This window comes from Falco biarmicus, chromosome 4 (assembly GCF_023638135.1).
Source record: "Falco biarmicus isolate bFalBia1 chromosome 4, bFalBia1.pri, whole genome shotgun sequence".
NCBI lineage: Eukaryota > Metazoa > Chordata > Aves > Falconiformes > Falconidae > Falco > Falco biarmicus.
Window position 1 is genome coordinate 11,201,266 of NC_079291.1, and position 23,064 is coordinate 11,224,329.

At 38.4% G+C, this 23,064-nt stretch overlaps 1 long non-coding RNA gene across 1 annotated transcript; it reads right to left on the reverse strand.

The window, feature by feature from the left end:
- Nucleotides 1-395: 395 nt before the first annotated feature.
- Nucleotides 396-19,086, reverse strand: LOC130147461 (uncharacterized). The gene is made up of 3 exons (XR_008821247.1): nucleotides 18,868-19,086; nucleotides 8,533-8,596; nucleotides 396-465 (listed from the first exon to the last, which is right to left on the reverse strand). It is a non-coding gene; the product is annotated as an uncharacterized LOC130147461 (long non-coding RNA).
- Between the last annotated feature and the right edge of the window lie 3,978 nt (nucleotides 19,087-23,064).

Below are 23,064 nucleotides of genomic sequence, written 5' to 3' on the forward strand. Positions count from 1 at the left end.
ATAGATTTTAATTATTTACTACCTGAAAATAAATTATTATGTTCAGAAAACTATGTGATGTTGATTAAATTGCATGAAATTATATAGTTAGGATACTTTATAGTGTCTCTGGTATAATTTGCTGGCTTTTAAGGTCATGAAATATTACCCTGAGCGCAAATATATCTCCTTATAACAATTTTTGGGGAAGGCAAGTGTCTTACATCTGACACAGGCAGATAGCATTTACCTGTTATATATGTACATACAAGACACTGATCTACTAAGGACAGACAGGAATTAGAGAGAGGTCCTGCTGTTGCCTAAACTCCCGAATTACCAAACTGGTTTAGTTAAACAAGAATATGCACAAAGTTTAGGTCAAGCTGATCCACCCCCTCCAGTTGTTAACTCACCCTCTCAAGTACCCATCATCTCAAGTTGTCAAAACAGATGAATGAAAGGACTTCAAATCAAGGAGTGAATCTTGGGAAACAAAGAACAGATAATGATAAGAACACATAATTATGTAAATTATGCAGAAAGAAGCCCCCAAGTGAAAAAGTTCTGGCCACAAGAGGAGACAAGCTGAATCCTTAGAAAATTAGTTGAAAGTAGGACAAAGGTAATAGTGGTAATGGGAGATCGAGATCTCCAACTCCAATAACACACACACACCCTCCAAAGAGGGCAAACTCCCACCTCGGGAGCATGCATAGTTGGTAAAAAACTTCAGTAGTGCTATCTGAGGATACACACTGATCTGCATTAAAAGATAAAAACTTGTAACCAATCCAGTGCGTGAATGAAAATATGTAATGTACTATGAACATGCAAGTACTCTACTGTATATAATGTGTACCATCAAGTGACTTGGTGTGCATGTTAGGGGGAAAGATCCCCCATGCACCCAGCACTGCAAAAAAACAATGTCGGCTTTTTAAACGATTATTTGGTTTGGAGAGTTTTCCTGGTTACAGGTTTTGGTAACACTGGGAAGATGTGACCTAGATGTGAACTAAATTTGCATTTACCAAGTTAGTGCAGCACCAAGCTCATGTCATAAACTTCATGAAAGTCAGTGTATACTTGTTTAAGTCTAGTACTGCTTAAATGTAGCTATACTTCTCTCTTACATCAGTTCCCACCAGCTCAGAGGAGCAACAGAAATAACTCACAGCTGACAAAACATGCCAGGAAAATTGCTGCTGATAAAAACTTGAACTTTTGTTCTGGTTTAAAAGCCTGGTCCAGAACCTGTGTAATGCAAGATGTCCAGGTATCCTCACTCCCTGCCAGCCAAAGCTCCTTCTTCCATAACAGGGATCACAGTGGTAAGAGATGGACTTTTCTGTAAGTCTCTTTCAGGCTTCATACAGTGCAAGAAAGGGTTTGTCTTTACAGCACAATTAAATCAAGCTGTGACTCCAAAATCTCCCTTTCCTTATACAATCCATATACAGCATATATGACAAAGGCTTCCAACTCAAGCTTGTAAGACGAGGGAACTAGATCAAATCAGCACAATTTGGTTGTTCACCCAGTCATTCTGTGTAGCATATTTCATTGTGGCTAAGGGCTGGTCTACATCAGCTGGCAGGGGACGGAGTTCTCCCAAGTGAACTAGCAAGCTTCTGCCAATTGGAAAAAAAATCTTCCAAAAGGGCATTACATTCATTTCATGATTAGTTAAAGCAAAGGAACAAAAAGTTCATATGGTTGCATCTGTATGTCAGATGTCCTTTTTTAGACTTTGGCAGTCTTCCCACTGCTGTCCTACACTTTACTGTCTCACACCATGACCAGTCTGTCAGATTACCTAGCTGCCCTGTAAAGCACTAGAGTCAAGCTGACCAACTGCTAACTCACTGCTTTTAAAAGTTGGCATGATGCTCAGTACACTCCACTGGTGGTCACACGCTGCTAAAAGCTGATTATCCTACTCAGCATCACAGAAATCATGCATCATGTAACAGCCTAGCACTAAGCAGAGATCCCAGATTTCTCTGACACCTGATAGAAGAAATTATTCTTCTTTAAAAGGTATCACTGTAGCACAAAGAGTTATGAACTATGAGTAAATAAAGGTAGGACAGGGTCTTTGCCTAGGGCATATCTTAGGTAATGTCAAAAAGAGGTGTAACTTTTTAAACAGTGCAGAAGAAGAAGAGGTGTTCTAATAATTGTGCAAGTCCTCATCCTTACTCTGGGTTGGACATTATGGAAAACATTGAGACACTGAAGATACCAGAACCAGAATTCTGATGAGCCAGAGATGAAAGTCAGAATGATTTTGCTATGAAGGAGCCAAAGAAGAGAGGAAGAGAGAGGGAGAGAGGGAGAGACTCCCAAGCTCAACAGGGTTATGAAGGAGAGCTGGCAGTACATCCTACGTTAAAGTATGCGAATGGACAATCTAAACAAAGACAGATCCTCTGTGTCTGACAGAGGGTACATTTTAGGCAGGTTTTAGTAAAGACTTTCTGAACCTGTTTGGCTCTGTCCCCATACTCTCACATGTATGCTGGGAAACTCACATCAGCAGCAATTATTTTCCTTCTGTTTTCAGATGCCACAGCCCTCAGCTGCATTAGCACTTTCCCCTCAGCTGTCCCCTTTCATTTGGCTGGCATTCAGGGCATACTCCTGCCCTCCAAGTGCCCTGTGTAAGGCTTCATATGACAAAGCAACAGAGGATAAGTTGGAAACCTCAACATCAGTGATGGATTAACGAACCTTTGGCAAACCTTTGTACCTTCTGTTCCAAGTGCAAGGCAAAGTCCTTTGATCTTTCCTTATCTACCATATTTATGTAGAAGCACGTAGACTGAAAGAGCAAACAAATAAATATAACCCCTCAGGTCCACCAAAACAAGTGACCTAATTGAAAAAGTTTTTCCTCCTAGAAGGAGAATCTGAGAATAAGCATGTAACAGATGTAGAAGGTATGTGGCTTAACGCACTAACAGAAGGCTCTCACATGCCACAGGGATGAATGTAGTCTGGCAGTCCAGAGAAAATGGAATTATCCTTAGTAGCATAACTGAATGTTACCTTTTGACATATACTATGGGTACGTACACCATATTTTTTATATACATACATATATATATATATATATATGCTTGTTTCCTCTTTTCATTCATTTAAGGTGTGATTTTTCAAAGTTGCCTAAGTGACTTTCACACTTTAATTTAATTGAATTGCATAATTACTGAAGATGACAGCATGAGGCCAAACGCTGCCCTTGAAATCATTGACTTCTCTGGGAATTGTGTGTATTCAGAAGACCACAGGCTTTTGCAGAGGCTGAATCTGCAAAGTCTGCATAACTGTAGCAGTCTGGTCCAGTTGGAACTGGCCATCAGAATTATGCCTGCCCAGGGACTATTGACAAAGCCTTCAACATACACACCATTTGAAAAAAAATCCTTGACAGAAATGGTCCATTCTTCTCCAGATGTCTGTGCTGGGCTTTCCTTAACATTTATCTGTAATTATTTTAGGGCAGGTGTTCCATTGCAAACTAACAGAACTTCTTGATCTCTCTGTCATTCAGGTGGCAGTGCCATTTCCAAATCCCCACCAACCACAGTGGAGAAACACTGCCATGGGCTGGGATTGTGATCGTTCTAACACAGATCACTGAAGATTTCCTTCTGACCATCCAGCCAGGTAGCTTTAGCAGGTACCAGTCCGGAAGGCTTTTGTGCAGAAAGAGGTGGATGCCTTGTGATAGCTCCACCTGGATGAACTTTTCCTAAAGTTGCTTTACTGAGATGGGAAAACCAGTTGGAAAATCATCAGCTTTTGTTAGGAAAGGACAGTAATGTGGTCATGGCAACAGAAACCAATAGAAGGAAACAAGCACATTGTGCCTTGTATGTTGAGGGTACCACGTATCTACTTGTTTATGCACACCCTGACCTGCTTTAGCCACAATAACCACTTGAACATAAGCAGTTTACATCATAAATGTAGCTTGGCTGGACTCATTTTGATAGAAGAGAGTTAGTCATTGCTGGTAACCCTGAATGACTGATAGCTTCTCATACCACAAAGGGTGGTGATAAGCAGTTGTGGCATGAGCTACTGGTGGTATCTGCTTCCCATTGTGAACAGAACATAGCATCTCTCTATAGGCTTAAGAGCTAACCTGTTTAAAAGCAGAAAACCAGTGGTAATGTTTTTTTTTCTTTTTTAATGTGAAATGTCAGAGCACAAAACTGATGCCAGTGCCCCTGTGAGCCAGTGGTGTTAGAATAAAGTGCAAACCCCCAGGTTATCTTACACTCTTGTGTGCCACAAAGATGGGGGAAAAGCTTCTAGCTTGTGAAGCATCTGGTAATAGCATTTGTGGAGTCTGAATGAGGAATCAAATCCCAGCCTCCTTTACTCATGTGAGTAGTTTTATGCTGAGCTATTCTTAAAATAATCATCAATTCCCACTCAGTGCTTTCCCCCATAAATTAGGTTTTATGATGGAAGAATTGAACAGGGGAAATTAACTTGCTTTTCAGTAACAGAAATTTATCAAGGCCACAGTTTTTACTGGGACAAAAACAATTCATTTAAGCCTTGTCAAGATTCCTAATTAAAAATCCTCTACTCCCAATTGCAACTTCCAAATACAGTGCTTAATTTGGAAGTTAATAATATTTCCACGCATTTCTGCTTCACTCTGCTTTAGCAGCTATGACTCTAGTCTGATAACAAGAGCACTGTACCCTAGCCAGCAGTAAGTGACTTCCCTCATTTCCGTGTAAAAATGAAACTTACTTTGTAGGAGGGGGGTGGGGAGGTTTGAAGCTGCATTTATTGTCTGAATTTCAGCTCTATTGTATGAGATAAGAAAGATCTGTCTCTTTTAGGCTTAGGCTAATGCATCAGATATTGCAGGCCTGAAGAGCTTTGACTTTTTATTGTGAATCAATCAGCCCCCACTAGGCTACCTGCTGCCTGGCAGGACTCCATTGGTAAGTGTTTATGTGAACAGCTTGGATCACAGGTCACACTAATGGAATATCAAGCCTTCAACCAGCTAGCCCATGAGTAGACTTCAACTCTACTTTTCATTAGATGTGACTTGGAGGAGGTCTTTTCCTTCAAAGACTTTGGTAGTATAAACCTTCAGCATGTTCAAGGACCAGGAATATGAGTAAGATTATTCTGTTCTGTCATGGATGATTATGATTTCATAAGTAATCATTCAAGCCTATAGTAGTTTGGATTTTGTTATGCAAACTACAATATGAACTTGAAAGAAAATCAACTCTCAGCCTTCTCCAACATGTAACAGTTCATCTTCCTCTACTTACAGAGGAGTATTACAATGAAGAACTTGACATGTAACAAATCTGCAATAAGTCAAAACTCAACATCTCTCTTAGATGTCTCAAAAATGTTTTATTTTCAAGCAACCCATATTCTGCCTTCATTATACGTCAGTAACACCATTTCCCTACTGTCTCTGTTTGCCATTTGCCTCCTTGCTTATAGTCTGCGAGACAAGAGCATGCACGATATTGTTTGCTAATCGTACAATGATGGTCCCAAACATTTCTTTTCCTGTGCACTAGCAATCTCATTACCTCAGTAGCTAATATGTTGCCAGACTTGAGGATATCGCTTAAAAATAGACAGTTTTAGGGAGAGATCTGAGAGAGAAACAGAAGGAAACTTTTCTGATATTTATTGGGAAGGGGTTTCTAATCATGAGAGCTAGCACAGGAGAAAAACAAAAGGTGTGAGTTTTAAAAAAATCAGACTAGATAATATGGAGGATGTGATCCCTTCCTGACCACAAGGCTATCATTAAGTTTGACCTAAACCATATTTTCCAATAAAAAACTGAAAACCAGGCTTGACTTTCCTGATGTTTACAAGCACTTAAACAAAGAAGCTTGAAAAACCTTTTAAAAGGAGAACCAGCCTTTCTGTTTGTATTGTTATATGAGTTGGATATAAATATATCCAACAGTTAGAAAGCAACTTAGGAAATGACAGTGTAAACATTAAGGGGGAAAAGTCTCAGTACAATGATTTTGTCCCCTTTTTTAAGCTGAATTTAAATATTATTATTTGCCTTTGAAGTTTCAGAGGAATTTTATTGTACACCTCTCACTTAAACCACCTCAGGAATCATTAAGAGTCAAAACCAAGCTAAAACTAGGTACTAGTGAGACATTTTTTCTTTAATTGTTAAAAACTGGCCACATACCAGTTTATGAACTCAGAGATGCAATATGCAAATCACATGACTGACAAGGAACCCTCTCAGGACCTCCTTAGCTAATACTATGCATTGTCCCTTTGAGAGTCATTAAGAAACAAGATAAGAAAACTTCTCACATTGCTAGGACCTGGTCTAAAGGCACCAAAGCCAATACAAGTCTTTCCAATGGTCTCAGATCAGGCCATAACTCCCAAGATGGCACCATCTCTTGATTTTGGTGAACTATGATTCCTCAGCACTGTTGGCACACACTGTCACTGGCAAGGTCACATCAACCATGAAACACAGCAGCCAGCCTGCCTTTGGTGATATAAGAGAAATATCCAATGGGCTAATGTTTTTTGCAGTTACTGTTTGCACTTAATGCATAGGGAAAGAAAGGGAGAAGAATGAGTCTCAGCTCAGCCATTCTACCTGATATTCTCTGGGATGTATTTTTTCCCCTAGTTTAAATACTATACACTTTATATAGCAGGGGTTTTTACTTACTCTAATTAAATGATTCTTTTTTTTTTTTCCTTCTGCTCTGTAAATGCAAAAGAACAGATGTCTTGGCCTATTGAGGTGATATCACTTGAGTAATTAGGCTGATGTTGGGAGCCCACAGTTTGACCTTTTGTGTGTTGCAGTGCAGTTCTTAGGGATATAACTTTTGTTAGACAAAGCACAGTTGGACAGCTGTTATGAGAAAAATCATAACTGACAAGAACAGCAGAACTAACTTACAGAAGAGTACCCAGTGACTCACTAAAACTGAAAGAGCAAAAGATTACAACATTCCTTCCACCTCATAAAACTCATTCGCCTCAGCCCAAAGAGGGAGCAGAACAACTCTGCCTCTGGGGATACCTGACCTTGGAGGATCTCTAGGGATGTCTGGGACCAAAATCATGCAGCCCAAACCAGCACACTTAATGCCCTACTCCTCTGAACTGTTGACAACTGCTGCTCAGGTGAGCAGGCAAAGTGGAAGTAAAGATAATCCCATTTCTGTCACTTTGTAGTCTTCTATGCATTAATAATCACTCTTTCACAGAGACAATAAATAACCAAACTTCTTCATACAGATATAATTATTGCATAGTATTTGATGCATGAGTTCATTCTGTCCTGGCCTAAACCACAATCATAGGAAATGCACTTTGAAACTCAATAGTCTCACTGAATTCATATTTATTGTGATCTGCATGAAAAAAAGCAGGACCACAGACAGGTTTGGAAAGTCTAGAAAGGGTTTAATTACCTGTTACAGCTATTCCAAAGCATTAAATAAATAAATGCAAACATTCTTCCTACGTATGAGATCCCATTAAAAAGAGCTCAAAAAGTCATTACTTCCTCTGTTGTTATTGTCATGGGGCTGGTGTCACAAATTTGGTTTCTCTGGACATACAGGTTTATCCTCTTGCCAGAGATGAAAGACTTATTGATACCAAAAGAGCTTTAAAAAAACCAAAATAATGCTCAAAAACTACACACAAACTTGCATTACTTGCATTTATAAAAAAAGCAAAAATATCTAGTTGCCATAAATTTTGTGAAATAATACATTTTCTGCTTTCAGACTTAAAACCTACACCTAACCACTCAGGTGCTCAGGAGGGCACTTAAAGTAAAGAACACATTAGCCTCATTTCTATATGAAGCAGGTGGTTTCTTCCACCTTCCCTCTGAAACATCTGGTGCTGGCTACATTCAGAGACAAGTTTGTGGAGTAGATTGATATGAAGTCTAATTTGCTGCGGCAAATCCTCTGGGACAAATTCCACCATAGTGTGCAGATGTACCATTACTCTGAAGTCAACAATGTTGCATCATTTATGTCATTATAGATTTGTCCCAGGTTGGTTTGGTCTGGGTTTTGAGGTCTTGTTGCTGTTCTTTTCCCCCTTTTTAAGTAGAATTTTACTGGATTTTAACAAACAAATATTCACAAAATTGTGTCTTCTTTAGCATATGGATATAGCGATGGGTTTTCTGTAAGGCTACTGAATGCAAACAGGGAAAACCACACCCTGTTTCAAGAGATGGTCACATTAGTCATATCAAGAAGTACAGTGCAGTACAATGGGCAGTGATCTTCTATATGCAAGTGCCTATTCTCTAGATCTAACAGCACAGTTATTGCTCCTGCACCAAGTGTTGCCAGGTCCTACAAACACAATTAATCATATTGTCTCCAGCTGTATTACTCAACATAAGGTACACTTCATCAGTAATGCTTTTGACCACCTGCAGACTGCCCTGGCAGTCAGTTCTTTTCCTTCCTTCATAAATGCATGTAGAATTGAATTTAAATCAGAAGCAGGGATTTTTACCTGGAAACAATTTGAGAACTTATGACCTGTGCACACAGGGAACCCACAGATGGTCCAGTAGGTCCTGGGAACAAATGGAGAAATGAGAGGAATTAATAGCCTTATCCTCATGTTCCTGTTCTCTGCTTTTGGGGAAGACACCTGTAGACTATTTGATTTCTTCTCCATTGAGAAGTGATTTATTTCTACTCAACACCTGGTAGAAAAGGTTGTGTTCGTGTTAGATTTAGCAACTACTGTTTTCCTCCATGGGAACTACAATCCTGTTTCTCACATGGCATTAAATAAACTTTTCCAAAAGTTAACAAAGCACTAATGGTCACACAAGTGCAGACCTTTGATTATATTTACATCAGGCAATGATAACACCACAAAAAGGGTGTCATGCAAAGGTAAACTTAGAAAACAGTGAGTTTGCATAGTCAAGCTGGGGACAGACCTCTCATAACTGATAGTAAGTCTCCATGAATACAGTTGCAAGCTGTAGATACAATCAAACTACATTTTACTTTTATTTCAGGACTTAAAATGGATTCCCTCATGCACCCTGAATACAGCAAACACCAAGTATTCATTACAATCAATAGAGTGTATAATATTGTGACCTCTCAGCTGTAGCAAGATCTTTCACCCAGCAGAAATCATTCTGTGTGAAGGGCCCTTGAGCACAAATTAAATGAAAATAGACTGCAATCGAGGGAAATTATAGTCATAACTGCTGTAGAAATGAAGTCAACTCTTTCTCTGCATGATCACAGCAAACAGTGCAGATGCTCTCTGCTACCAGCATTGATGCAGCTGCCAAAATTCCTTCCTGCTAAAAGAGTTTTATTAAAATGCCTTTATCCTTAAGGGATGCATCATCAGTACTGTACAAAAACAAAGACAGAAACAAGCCTTAAAAGACAATAAGAGCCCAGGAACCAATTTGATGTACTAGTGCCATTATAATACAAATGAGTGTCTAATGACAGACATTACACCTCAGGTGTGAATACATACCCTGCCTACCTGATGTGTGTGGGGTTGTACAAAACACACTTAAAGGTCTCCTGCCCCAAGAAGGGTGACAGAATCACACTCTGAAAAACCCAAAACATATGCTTATTTAGAAAACCGAATGCTTTCTTTTTCCTGCCAACTGCTTCTTCACCATAGGTTTTACAGTAAATCATTTTTTCTCTATAAAGCTTATAAAAGCAAGTGATAGATCCTACAAAGTACTAAAGCATCGGAATTTAAGATAGCTTGACAATAGCCAAAGAGCTAAGAATGCAATGGAATCTGCTTGCCAATAGCCACCAACAGAAAATGCAAAATATTATTACTTATGACCATATTTATCAGAGAGAACTCACTAGCTGGTATAATGTACTACAGTCAATAAAAGATCATAGAAAGGGCAGACATACTGTTCTTCTAAGCAGAGACACCAACTTCAGGGCTTTAAGTCTCTAAACAGAAGAATGGGTTTAGTGGAGACTTTGAGCTCTCTAGGAGAATACATGGGCCTTTCATGAAGGTAGAAATCTCTGAGTTTCCTAAAAAAATAAATACAAAATGCACAATTTTCTTTTAGGACTAAAAGACCTTAAATGTAGATCACTGAAGGAACAACAGGTCACTTTATTTCAAAGGGAATAAGGGGGGAAAAAACCAACAAAAAAAAACCCTTTAGGAAATTATGGTCAAAAACTATTTAAGGATACTTTCTCTTTAAAAATATGCTTCATAAACATATGAATGAAATTAATCCTCCTTAAAGGCTAACTCCTAGTATATGTTAAAGATGAATTTACAGTGCTGAATTCTTAAAGAGAAAAATGCAAATTGCAACAAAACATGTTTTCTTAATTGAACTGCTTTCAACCATTTCCATCAATAACAAAGAGCATGCTCTGGGGACCAGGACAGAGGGATGACAGGCAAATAGTGAGAAGTCTGAACTGATCATCTCTAACATCACTTCAGGAATCCCTTTTCTTTCCATTCTGAAGCTGTTAAAAGCTGAGAAGTGGGACAAAATATCACAGAAAGGGAAACATCTCTTTTCCTCATTAAAAAAAATAATAATGCACAAACATACTATCTTTTTTATTTATGGCCTCAGCTCTTTATTGAGACAGCAAATATTTGTGCATATATATATGTGTGTGTGTGTGTGTGTGTATTCCCTCCCCTCCCCTTAAAAATTTTGGAAAAATGTAATGGGAAGTCAAATCACTATTTGTCATAGTCCTGGCTGAGTCCCTTTCATAGACAATCAATCTGCTGTAATTGGACCCAACAGTTGCATCCCACACGTTTCCAAGCCAGCTGGATCTGGCAATATTACAAATACTGTCTTTACTCTGGGTCTCTCCAGCAAATTTCTGGATACTGAAATTCTGTCTAAAGCCCTCTGCAAGGCATCCTTTAGTCCAACTGCCCAGGGCCCGAGACCAGTAATAAAACCCAACTCAATTCTGCTGTTAGGCACGCTGTCTCAGAATTACACCTACCTGTAGCTGTTACGGTTCATGTTAAAAAAAAAAACAACAACAACAACCAAAACCCCACAGTCATTCAAAGGAATTTCCTACAGAAGTGTACTTTAATTTTAGCTAGTGCTAGAGCATTGCAATGTTTGCAAAAATAAACCACAAATACTTGTAAAAGTCTCTCTTGGGAGTATTTGGATTTGGTCTTTGTCCTCGAGAGAGGACAACAATCCGCTTGTTCCCCAGCTTCTTCAGCTGTCCAGAAGTAGGTTGGACATACCACCTTTTCTTTTATGATAGGTCTCCTTTACTGCATCAGAACACTATTCTTTTTCTTCTTCCTCTACTTGAAATTTTCCTGTCTGCCCCCTGCCTCCCCTTCTTTATCAGCAGCTGAGCAGGGGACACATGAAAATCGGTGATTCTGGTAGCAGAAGCCCTTTTATTCTACCACAGTGGAAACATTTGCTGAGACCTTGACTGGCCTCTTTCTGATTCCCAGATGCATTCTGCACTACAATAAAATGCATATTCTTCTCTACATTGAAGGTCACAATCATAAATGATGCTCATAGAGCAAAATAAAATTCTTGTCCTGACAGGGGCATATTCCCCACACTGTCACACTATTGCTCCTACCTTTATGTACCAGAGAATCAACAGACTCTGTTGAAGGAAAGCTACTGTAGCAGGGTGTAAATAGCCTCCTGCAGCAGAGTCGAGCCCACACGCTAATCTAACATGGCTAGGCTGCCTCCAGTCCCCATCTCGGCTACCTGTGCTACATCTGTGTGGTGCTACCCAGGTGGCTTCTGACCATTAATCTACAGCTCCTCTTTGCTTTTGCTAGTCGGTGTTTATGGGAGCAGAATGTGCTTTGGATGCAATTAAAGAAGCATTTCTGTCTATGGGCTTGCAATTTAAAGTGATTGTTTTGTGCTAATGTTTCCTTACAAAGGGATCTAATAATTCATCAGTACAAAAACATAAACATGAAATTAAGGCATAAGGAGCCTCTCTAATGTAATGGTCCATGAAACAGATGACTTCACAAGATATTGTTATGGGTTTTCAGGCTAGAGAACACAGATACTCCTTCTTAAAACAAGAATACAATACTTATCCCTAGGCTCTTCATTTGTCAATTTCCTTCACAAATCCTTGTGCAGCTATAGTGTGAGTCCAGTCTAATTTTGAAACATATTGTAAACTGAACCTTGTCTCAAGCTGAGCTCTCCAGATCAGGTAGTGAGATCAACTCACTGAACATGCAAGCCTCCAGCTATACAATCAATCACAAAGTCAGGATTTCAGGCTGTGTGTATTTTAAATACAACACTGAAACTCGCTTAGCTACCTGACCTGTTGGTCCTAAAAGTGAATAGATCTGCTCAGCCAAACCCTGCTGACACAAGGAGATTCATTTAAATTAAAATAACCCTTTCTTCCTCTTCCCATCAGTTACTACCTAATAGATCAGCTTGTAAGACATAAACCAAAGAGCAAGTCAGAAACAATTAAGGAAGATTTTGTGCAGGCTCAGAGGTGGCCACACATGAGATCTGAGAATAGAATTCGGATAGATTGATCGCACCACAACTCAGGAAACCTGTAATCTTCACATCTTAATTTCTTTTCCCTCCCTCCTAACAAATCAGTTTCTTAAGATTAAGAATTGTATCTTATGAGTTACATACAAAATTTTTGCACCCTCCACTTACTATCTTCCAAGCCATACCTTGTCATTTTCTTCTTTCAGATTGCTCAATATTCGCACCAATTTTCTCCATTCCTTGTTGCTGACTCTCAAGACACTTGCCATTAATTTGTTGCCTAAAGAAATTATTCTGGAAACCTTCTGAAATAACTCACTTGCTTGGTGCATAAAATTAGGCACTTCTACAATAAAGGATGCAACTTCATCAAACAGCTAAGTTCTAAACAGAATTACTTGAGTCTTGATTTTATGCCTTTAGGCACTATGCTGGCATGTAAAGCATTCATTAATAAAGCAAGTATAATTTGTACACCTAGAACAGTTCACTCTTCAATTGGGAAAAAAAGCATACCAAATGATTTGAGCTAAATTCTGAAGAATCCCTGGGAAAAGGGCCAAGTTGCAAAAAAATCCATTTCAGCACAAGACCAAAGAAAGCAAAGTAGAACAGGTTTTTGATGTTATCCTCTAGACAACGGTTGACCTACAGCAAAACAAATCATAACCACTTCTAACTAATCAGATTGCTGCCTTTTTCAGTCTTAGTGTTTCTTTATCTATGCAGATAAAAGGAGTTGATGCAATATTGGATTCCTTACTATGGTCACCTTATTCAACAACTTCAGAAAGAAGGTGACAGCATTATTTTCATATGCAATCAACAAAGCAATATTATCTGGGAATAAACATGCTTTACCTTAGGACAGAGGAGATCACATTACATTCTCCATGCCAGAATTAGTAAATCACTTCAGCTATCTGAGAAGTTTTGTTAGTTGACTGCTAAAGGGCAGTTTGCAATTTGCTTAAATGGAGTACAAACTTATTAAGCAGTTTCCTTATCTTATCTATAATATTAATGGGCTACTGTGTACGTGCACTAATGTCAAGTACTTCATTCTGGGAGATGGGGTATGGGAGGTGTCAGAGAGAAAGAAATTACATATATTTATGTATTAATATATTTTCATCTCAAGAAGCTGTATATAGGATCCTGTTAATATGTCAGCATTTTGACTTGGAATGAGTTTCAGCCTCATCTCTCTCCCGAAGCACTGGTTGTTTCTGGGGAATAGGAAGAAAAGGCCTATAAAATTCCTTCCAGGCTGAACAGCAAAACCAGCAAAAACAGCAGCTGCAGGAGGTATGAGTGGCTTTTTGGCAGAAAGGCATCCTGTCATGCATCAGACCCACACTCATTAGTATTAGTGAGCATTGCTGCAGTCAGAATTAACTATTATGCACAGCACTCAAAGATAATTTAGCCTGAAACAATAAGAAAGCATATGTATTTTAACATCAGAAGTAATGGTGTCATCAGCTCAGCTGCACACTTAATTTTTTTGAACAGAATACAAAACTAACCCCATGCAGAATGCCCTCCTATTAGTCTAGTTGAAGACTTCCAAGATACTAAATAGAAAATATAGCACAATCTTGTAATGGGGCAAAATAAAGAAAAGCCTGATGTGAAAAAAACAAAACCAAAAACATCATTATTTGAACCTACTTCTGCACAGCACTGAGCATATGCTGAACATTAAGCATTAGTAAGCATTAAGAGGTCTCATTAGCATTCAGGTAAGAGCTAACAGAATCAGGCCTTTAAAGAGAAGACACCTACAGAAAAGATCATAGCAGCATTTTTCATCAGTACATCTCAAAGCGCCACATGAAAGAGGCTGGCATCATTATGCCCATTTTGCAGATAAGGAAATAGAGGCAAAAAGCTGTAAAGTACCTTCATCAAGACTTGACAAGCTACTATTACACCTAAAAATAGAATCCAGTTCTCTTAAATCCTCATCTAATCTAGTCACAAGCTTCCCAGGAGAAAAAGGAGACAGTTGTTCTTGGACAATGATAAAGACCTGACTTTTCAGAGGTGAAGCCAACAAGGGAGACAGATACTTGAAGCCTACAGGAAAAAAATGCTTGTACTTTTTTCCCTTCTTATAGCCAACACAGTTGCCAGATCAATAAGCAGCCTGGAGTGCTAAGACCACATTTCCTGGCCTGGTTTCGGATGGCATCCCAGACAAACAAATCCAACTGCCCCTAAAGGGTTGCTCTGAACTGAGTAGGAATCCCTTCGGGCAGAAAACTCACATGCACAAGACAAGATACAGGATCAAGATATAATAGCACGCTGAACTACTAATTTTAAAATGTTTAAATTTGCAATATCCCTTTAAATATAAACTATTTTCCATGTAGTCTTGACAGTAGTCTCATTAAATGCCAACAGATTGTTCTGTAATAAACAGAAGCTTAAAAAAGAATCACATTTCTATACCTTGAGATGTCATGAGTAACTGTTTTGCAACTTAGGAGTGCAGAGAATCTTTTTTTTATGATGCACTGACATAATATTTTACATTATAATTTTATTTCTTTTGTACCAAAATGTGTAGTTGTTCTATAACTTTCAAATGTTAATTGTATAATTGTCCTTTATGAGGATACAAGAAAGTCTTTTCAGATTCACCTTTTTTCATACATGCAGAATGATCACTCCCTTGTGTGCCTTAACAATGACAAACCTGAGGTATTTTTTTTCTTCTACGCTAAAAGTGATATACCATTCCTCTCATTAGAAATGTAAACATTTGGACTGAATAGAAGAACTGTAACCAACTAATGTTTTCAGAAGGTCACTTCCCGTGACCTACTGTCTAATCCTTCTCTAGGTGCACACATCACAATCTATTCCAAGCAAAGCTGCTGGTAATGCTGAGGTTACAGTTAATTAAATATATTGTTCTAAGACACTTTGGAATCCTTCATTCAAAGGCACTGTGCAATTTCAAATATTATTACATCCAACATCACTGTTATCAGCTACTATAATAATACAAATTACATTAACACAAGCTGCAGGCTTATCAGTGCAAACAAACTTAGATTTCAGAGGAGTCCTAAAATGAGATTCTGGTGTTGGGACAGAGGCAGGTGACTCAGCCATTAAAAATGCAGCACTGTCTCAGCTTTTTTTCTTTGCAACAAACCTTGGAGCCATACTGTGGGGTACATCTTGATTCCAACACAAAAACCCAAAGAAGTCAACAACTGTTTATCACCGCTATTCACACAGTTCCAAGCTCATCGTAGCCACTAGCTTGGGAAACCACATGATGTCTGCATATTTGTGATATTCAAGCTGAAAATAATAGCAGGGCAAAATAAAAGCTTTTACATTAGTTTTATATTTGGAAATACCAAGGGAAAGAAAACAAGATGAGAACCAAGCTATTTACTTATGTACAAAAGAATGTGTATAGAGATCCATTTTTAGCAATAAGGTAAATTACAAACATTGGTTGTGTAAAAAAGCAGACAAGCATACCATACCATGTAAGTGCTGCAGTTTAGTGGCAATGTTGGTTTTAATCTAACAATTATTAATTACCTGATTTAATTATTAGTAGTTGCCTTGCATGCAGGGCTACAGCACAAACATGAACCAGAAGACTTTATTTCCTCTTTCTTTACATCCGCAGGTTCTAATTCCGTCTACTGTGGGGTTTTACACAATCGTAACACAAACGTTACTATTGCTAGATATGACAATAGCAGGATCAAATGACTTATTTTATTTGCTCATCTGGATTTTAAAAACTGCCAAAACACAAGTTTAATAGTTACTATCAAAGTAGTTACACCAGTGCAAACTTCTAGAGGTATGTGCACATACAACTTCCTGTGATGTAAAGCAAGGTATGTATTTAGAGATACAGTAGACTGATAGGAGGATTAAAACAGTGTAGCTTGAGTATGTGCACGTCAATGGACACAAATAGCTTCTATTTAATTTAGGCTAACAATTTAAAGTGATTTACTCAGGTACACAAAATAGGTTGTTTGGAAACTCTCAGAAATTGCCACACAGATATATTAAAATAAGGAAAGAGGCTACCACGTATCAGCTGATCTATGGCCACAGTCCATGTCAGCTTTCTTAACCTGTAACAAAAAGTGAGATAACCAAAGTTAGCTTAGCCACCGTCCCATGAAACCTAAACTAATTCAAGCAGTTTCTCATCTGTCTCGGACAGATGCACAGTCACTGTAGATTGGCTGATACGAGGTATCTTGTCAAGGCACTGCATTGGATGAGGAATGTGAGAACAGAGTAAAATTGGTCTGACTTCTGCACAAGGAAAATAACTAAATGACCAAACTAAAATGGGGTAAATTCCATGTTGTTCTAGTTGGTGCATTTTTCAGGGATCTATGTCAGCCTAAAATAAATGGTACTGGTGCCAATTTTCTTTACCTTGATGGAAACCTACAGAGCCGTCTATAAAATGTAGCAGTAGTTTAACTAAGGGTACATTTAAAATGATTAAATGTAACTCAATTCAAACCACTACATTTAAAGTAGGTGTATTTTCATTTGCCTTAAATTGATTAGGAATGGGTTGAAATTAAACTAATATATTCATAAATCAGAATGCTGGATCAGAATACCACAGCTATGCAGATATTTTCACCTGCAAGGTTGTTTAAAAACCCTATCTAACCCTCTCATCAGATAGGCCAAAATTAATACTGGTAAAGGTAGTAGAAGGTCCAATTAAAAGTCCTCCATTTGTTGCCAAGAAGCTCTCAATTGTGATAGTCTTTTGCACCTGCAAATGACCCAAAGGTGGAAACATTTGCATATGCAAGGTTATTACAACTATCTGATTTACTCCTGGCTGAAATTTAATCCTACCTGAGGAAATACTGCCAGGTAACCCAGAAAGAGTTAATTATTATCCTTGGAAGAAATTAAATATTTCTACAGCTTTAGCAATCCAAATTAAAAATGTAATACCTTTTACTCCTCAGACTCAAGGATTACAGCTAATTAGACTGAATCATAATACTCCCTTAAAACCAATACGTATCAAAAGAATTGTATTTAAAAGACTAGAAAAAACAACATAAAGAAAAAGTAACAAAATCAGTAAATTCTTCATGATTCTGCAAATCAGTATCAAAGGGTTTTCTGTCATCCTCTTTTAATGTCAAACTGTATGAAAGAGAATTTATCTACATTTTTTGAAGCAGGAACATCTCAAAAGAGATTTACCAGGTATATTGCTTTGGTTGGAAGTGCCAAAATATACAGAATAAATATTACTGTCCAAGATGTCTAATCTGATTTCTAAATAAAAGAAGTAATAGCCTGAGTTTCATCTATTACAGGAATCCCAACGGTCTGGAAATCACTCACACTAAAAGGACAGAGCAAAACATCTCAGCACAGGCAGGAATCAAGGCCTTGATCCAGGAATCTGCTCCCTGCTGCGACTACTTGAGGTCAATTAGAGTCAGGATCGACATGGGACCTGGTTTATTCAGAGCAGTTTGCAAGACAGGCCAAAAATCTAGAAGAAAACTTAAACAGAAATTCTTCTCACTGCAACAAAAAGCCTCTTCTACATTTTTTCAGTTTTCCATTTTTGTTGTTCCTTCTATATCTTGTTGTAAGATATTAGGAAGGCCAAGGTTTATTTTATTCTTAACATTTTTCATTAATAAAAAGGTGTATTACCAGTTTAAAAAAAACATTTAAAATAAATCATTTCACATGCACTACTAATATTCAGGATGACTTCATAAGTGGCCAAAACATTTCTAAAGGACTAAAAAATTTTAGGGGGAGGATTCCCCAAAAACCAGTCAACAAATTCCTTTTCTCTCCTAGACGCAAACTGCCAGATAGCTTTTATTTTCATTTAAAAGTTTCTCAGCTTGTCCTTGTGGGTATAGGTGGTGTAAACTGGTGGTTATGGAGAAGGCTCATTCCAGGCTGTTGTGATTCAAGTGCTGGCACAGGTTCTAAAATAAAGCAACATTCTCAGTGCTATGATAAAGGCCAATCCTCCAACACTTCTGGTTTAGCTGCTATTGAAACTATTGCTGCTGTACAGGGTTAGTTAATCTCAGCAATTCATAGAAACCTTGGAAAATTTGCAGAGAAATTGAGAAATATCCCACTGTACTTAAAAATGCACTGTGTATCTACGTTTTCAATCCATTAGCTTAACAAAACAATCTATTACAAAAAATAGATCTGATTCACCAAAAAGCTTGTATGGTCTTCCTATTTTCACTGCATTAAGTGAAATGGAAAAGGCAGACACTTACCCCAGCAGGAAATAGCACTGAGGTACTTAATAAAGGAGTTTTAAAGCATCAGATCATCCCATCTGCTTCAGGTACTTCATAATCTATTCTGTTTCATCTAGTCACTACTCCACTGAGCCTCCTCTAACTTGTGTTTTTTGAATGCCTGTCTACCAAAGTAGACACCTGGTGTTTTAGCTTCACTCAAAATACTGGTTAAACTGTGGTCTCTGTGGCTCCTGCTGCAGCTGCAAATGAATCCTGGGCTAAAAAAAAAAAAAAAACCAGCACAGTTTTGTGTGGCACTCTCTGCCAGGGCACGTCACACACATTGCAACTCCTTGTGTTTACATGTGAAGACAAGGCTGACATAAGGATGCTCGGCTCCTTCACAGTTTGTGGCACTTGAGGACTCTGGCAATAGGAGTGGCAGGTATGTCAGTGTAATGACAAAATCTGAAAAGCTAGTTATTCTCCCTCCAGTACCTCCTGGTGCAGATGCCATTCTGAGTGACTGGCCATCAGACTCTTTCCTGAAAGACAGATGTGAGGTGTTTCAGGACTATTGGTCCAAAAGTGACTGGAGCACTGATACAACCCTAGCACCTGGTAAGGCAGGAAAAACTACAGAACAGATTTTTACAGAAATCAGAGAGTTCTTTCACTTTGTGCCTATGCAGATCTTTGAAACTAGGACACTTGTAAAGACATTTATCTGTACTATAGCTCCAGCACAACTGAGATTAACAGCTGGCTTTCAGGTAAACATAGGCAATACTTCACTGTCTCCTCTTCTTTTGTCATTTGACCGGCAACTTTGACAGTGCACTTCCTTCAATTTGAACTTCCCTGCATCGCTGACACAACTGCAGCCTGGACTAGGCTGTATATTAGCATACTTGCAGGCCTTTGAAGACAGCTGCTACCCTTTCTCAATCTGTTCAGCAACTGATGTAATCATGACCAGCATGGCAACGCAGGTATGCCCATGCAGAGGAGTATATTCACCAACAGTAAGTGAAAATGGATCAATATGAGCATGGCTGTCAAAAAAAAAGTAATTCAAAGGATTTCTGAAGAAGTTGGAAGGAATTTAGTGAAGGGATGTAGCCACTCCATCTTTATATTCTTGAATGAGAACATGAAGAGACACAGCAGGGGCATACTTGTCAAGTGTGAAAGAAGTGAATCTCCCACAGGGCTCAAGGAATAGAGAAACCCTGATGCTGAATTAAGAAGAGAGGGGAAAGCACAGATGTCCAGATGAAGAGTCCCATGTGATTCCTTCAGCCAAGTGCAGTTGAGTTGTTGTGCTATGCCACAGAGGAAAAGGAGAACTGCTGTCAAGTCTTTCAGTAGTGATACAGAAAAAAACATAAAGAACCACCTTTTTCCTTAAAGTTTCACTTTCTAGTTCTCATCTGCAACACTGTGACTGCACTGCCTGCAAACACAACACAGGGACCTCTCTTGCTCTTTTTTTCCCCCCTGTAGTCAGTAATTTCAGCCTTTCCCTGAGGCGCCACTGAACTCTAAAACTCAAGGAAGAATTTAGTCAGCAAGTGGGTAGGAGTACAAAGGAAAGAAGGGGGAAGAGAAGGCAAACAAGCAGGTAAATGTCAAACCAAACAAGCAAAGGAATCTATAGCACTAATATTAAAGCAGCAGAAGCCACAATGGCTGAGAACCTTAGGATGATGTGATTTACTTTCATGCCTTAGGACATTCAGTTCCACATAACCCACTGTCAAAGTCAATTATAAATATTACAGTATCTGCTACTGGAACTGATCCAGTACATTCAGAAGAACATATCAAATGCACATGAGCACTTAATGACAAGGATTTATACCAAGATACAATCAAAATGAACGAGCTGTACAAAAAAGCAAACCAAAGCTAGGTTGCTTGTGTCTCTCTGTTTTCAATATCTGCACTTGATTTTTCAAGGGATTATTTTAAACTAACTTTCTTCAAACATAACAGCATTAGGAAACAAAGGACAAAAGATTTTTTTTAACGCTGGCCCATAAAGTTATTTTCATAAGCCTATGTTAATATATAGAAATAGACATAATTATTAGATTTTTAAAACAGAGCTTGGAACTTTCTGCTGAAATCAGTAACACCATCCATTTCTCTTGGGTTTATCACTACTGAGAGGATGATCCACTTTTGAATATGATGAAGTACTGCTATTTGAAGAAGGAAATTGTGCTGGTAGGCATAGGGAAGTGCTGTGAAGAGTTTGAAATCAGACTACAGTCTCTTTTTGTCAAAGATATACAGGCAGAACTGTTTATTTAGAATTGCAACTGCTCCATGGATTTTTCCCAGTTTTAGGGCAGACAGGTGAGTAATGATTTTTATTATATCTCTTGGCTAAGAAACACCAGCCAGTTCTGGCAAAAAAGGACTTCAGCCACATTTATTTCTGTCTTTGCCCTTTCTTGACTTGTGTGCAATCGCCATGTACTTCAGCACAAAGCCTCTTAACATTTTGGAAATTCCAGCTGGCGCAGAGCAGAGCAGCATGTGCCCTCAGAAACACATGCTGCTGTGAGCGCCTCAGATCTATTCTCCTCACTTGAATGTGGCTTCCTAACAGGCAACAAATGAAATTCTAGTTCCACCAGATGGCAGGGTGTCTAAAAGATCAACAAAACCTCCAAAATGAACATTATGACCAACATAAACCCACGGCCCAAGCCTGCACTATGGGAGCTGCCCAAACCTCAGAACTACGGGTTAACCTTCTCTTCTTCTAGCATTAACACACAACTGTAGAAGAAGTATATATTTTAACCTTAAATTCCATTGCACATATTCTTCCTCCTAAGAAACCATGGGGTGGGCAGTACAGTCAGGCAGCCTGTACGCTGCCATGTGACCAGGAAGTATAAAGGCCATACCTAGTGGTGACATGGGTGGGAAAGGACTAGTGGATTGCTTAGCACACTCTCATCTGGTGTATAAACCCAGCAGAGGTAAACAAAATTCCTAGGAGGGGCACAGAAGCGCATTCATCACAAGAATCACTCGATCCTACTGTAAAATCAGAAAGTAAGAGAGGAGACTGGATCAGATTTTCATTTCTAATTTCCAACACCTCGTCGAGCCGGGTCCGGACAATCATGACGCACCGATGCAAGTGTAACGTGTGGGAAGCAAGCTGGTTTACTGGATACACTTTGCTAGCAGACAAACTGCTACGGCACAAGCAGGCTCGGGGAAAACAAAGCCTAAAAGAACAGAAAGAATCCTCTAAAGTTATGTTCCAAGTGACTGTAGATATCCTTTATAGAGGAAAATTGTGTTTCTACTGTTCCTCTTGAAAACAGATACAAGATTTTTTTCCAGGCCTGTTCATTTGACTTCTCCTGAGCATGTTAACAACTTATTCCTATGTTTCTCACTTCTTTCTAATAGGAAGGATTCAACTGAAAATTGTGGATAGCACAGGAGACTAGTTTTAGTCCACATTTTTAGCACAGTAAAAATCTTTCTACACTATATAATTTCATTTGCTACAATTGATCATTATAAAGTCAGCTAAAGTGCAAGATAACCTATCTTAAGAACCTTCAAAGAAAATAAATATAATGGTATCTACCTAATTATATATCAAACAGTTCTGTAGGAATAAATTCTGTTATCTGCAATGTTAACATTTTTTTTAGTGCTTTACTTTAGTAATAAAATAAGAACAGTGCTGCTTGAATTAACCACTCTGCATAACTGTGCTCAGAAATCAAGGGTGTCCAAATGTACTTTTAGATGTCCACTCTATTCTTATCGTTAGAGATTCTCATTCCATATTTCCCACAAAAGTATTCAATTCTTAATGCAGAAGTACTTCCACTGTGGTTTCACTGTGGTCCTTCTTAATAACTTTAGTCTTGTCACAGTTCAGTATATTTTATAAAGCTTCTTTTGAGTTAAAGGGCATGAAGTTCCAATAATACCAGTAATGCATATTGCAGTTGTATTTCAGTTTTCAATTATTTTCATATTTCTATTATCGCTTTCTCCACGAAAATGTTTAGATGGGGACAGTCTCATCTTACACACAAGAATACATCTAATTCTGACATCCATCTGGTATGCTGTCTGGAAATCTTTTTTATTATACTTGTCATAGCATATTTAGAGGTAAACTTACTCTGTGACATTTCAAGATATAACAGCATTTTCTCATGCACACTAATGAAAATCCTA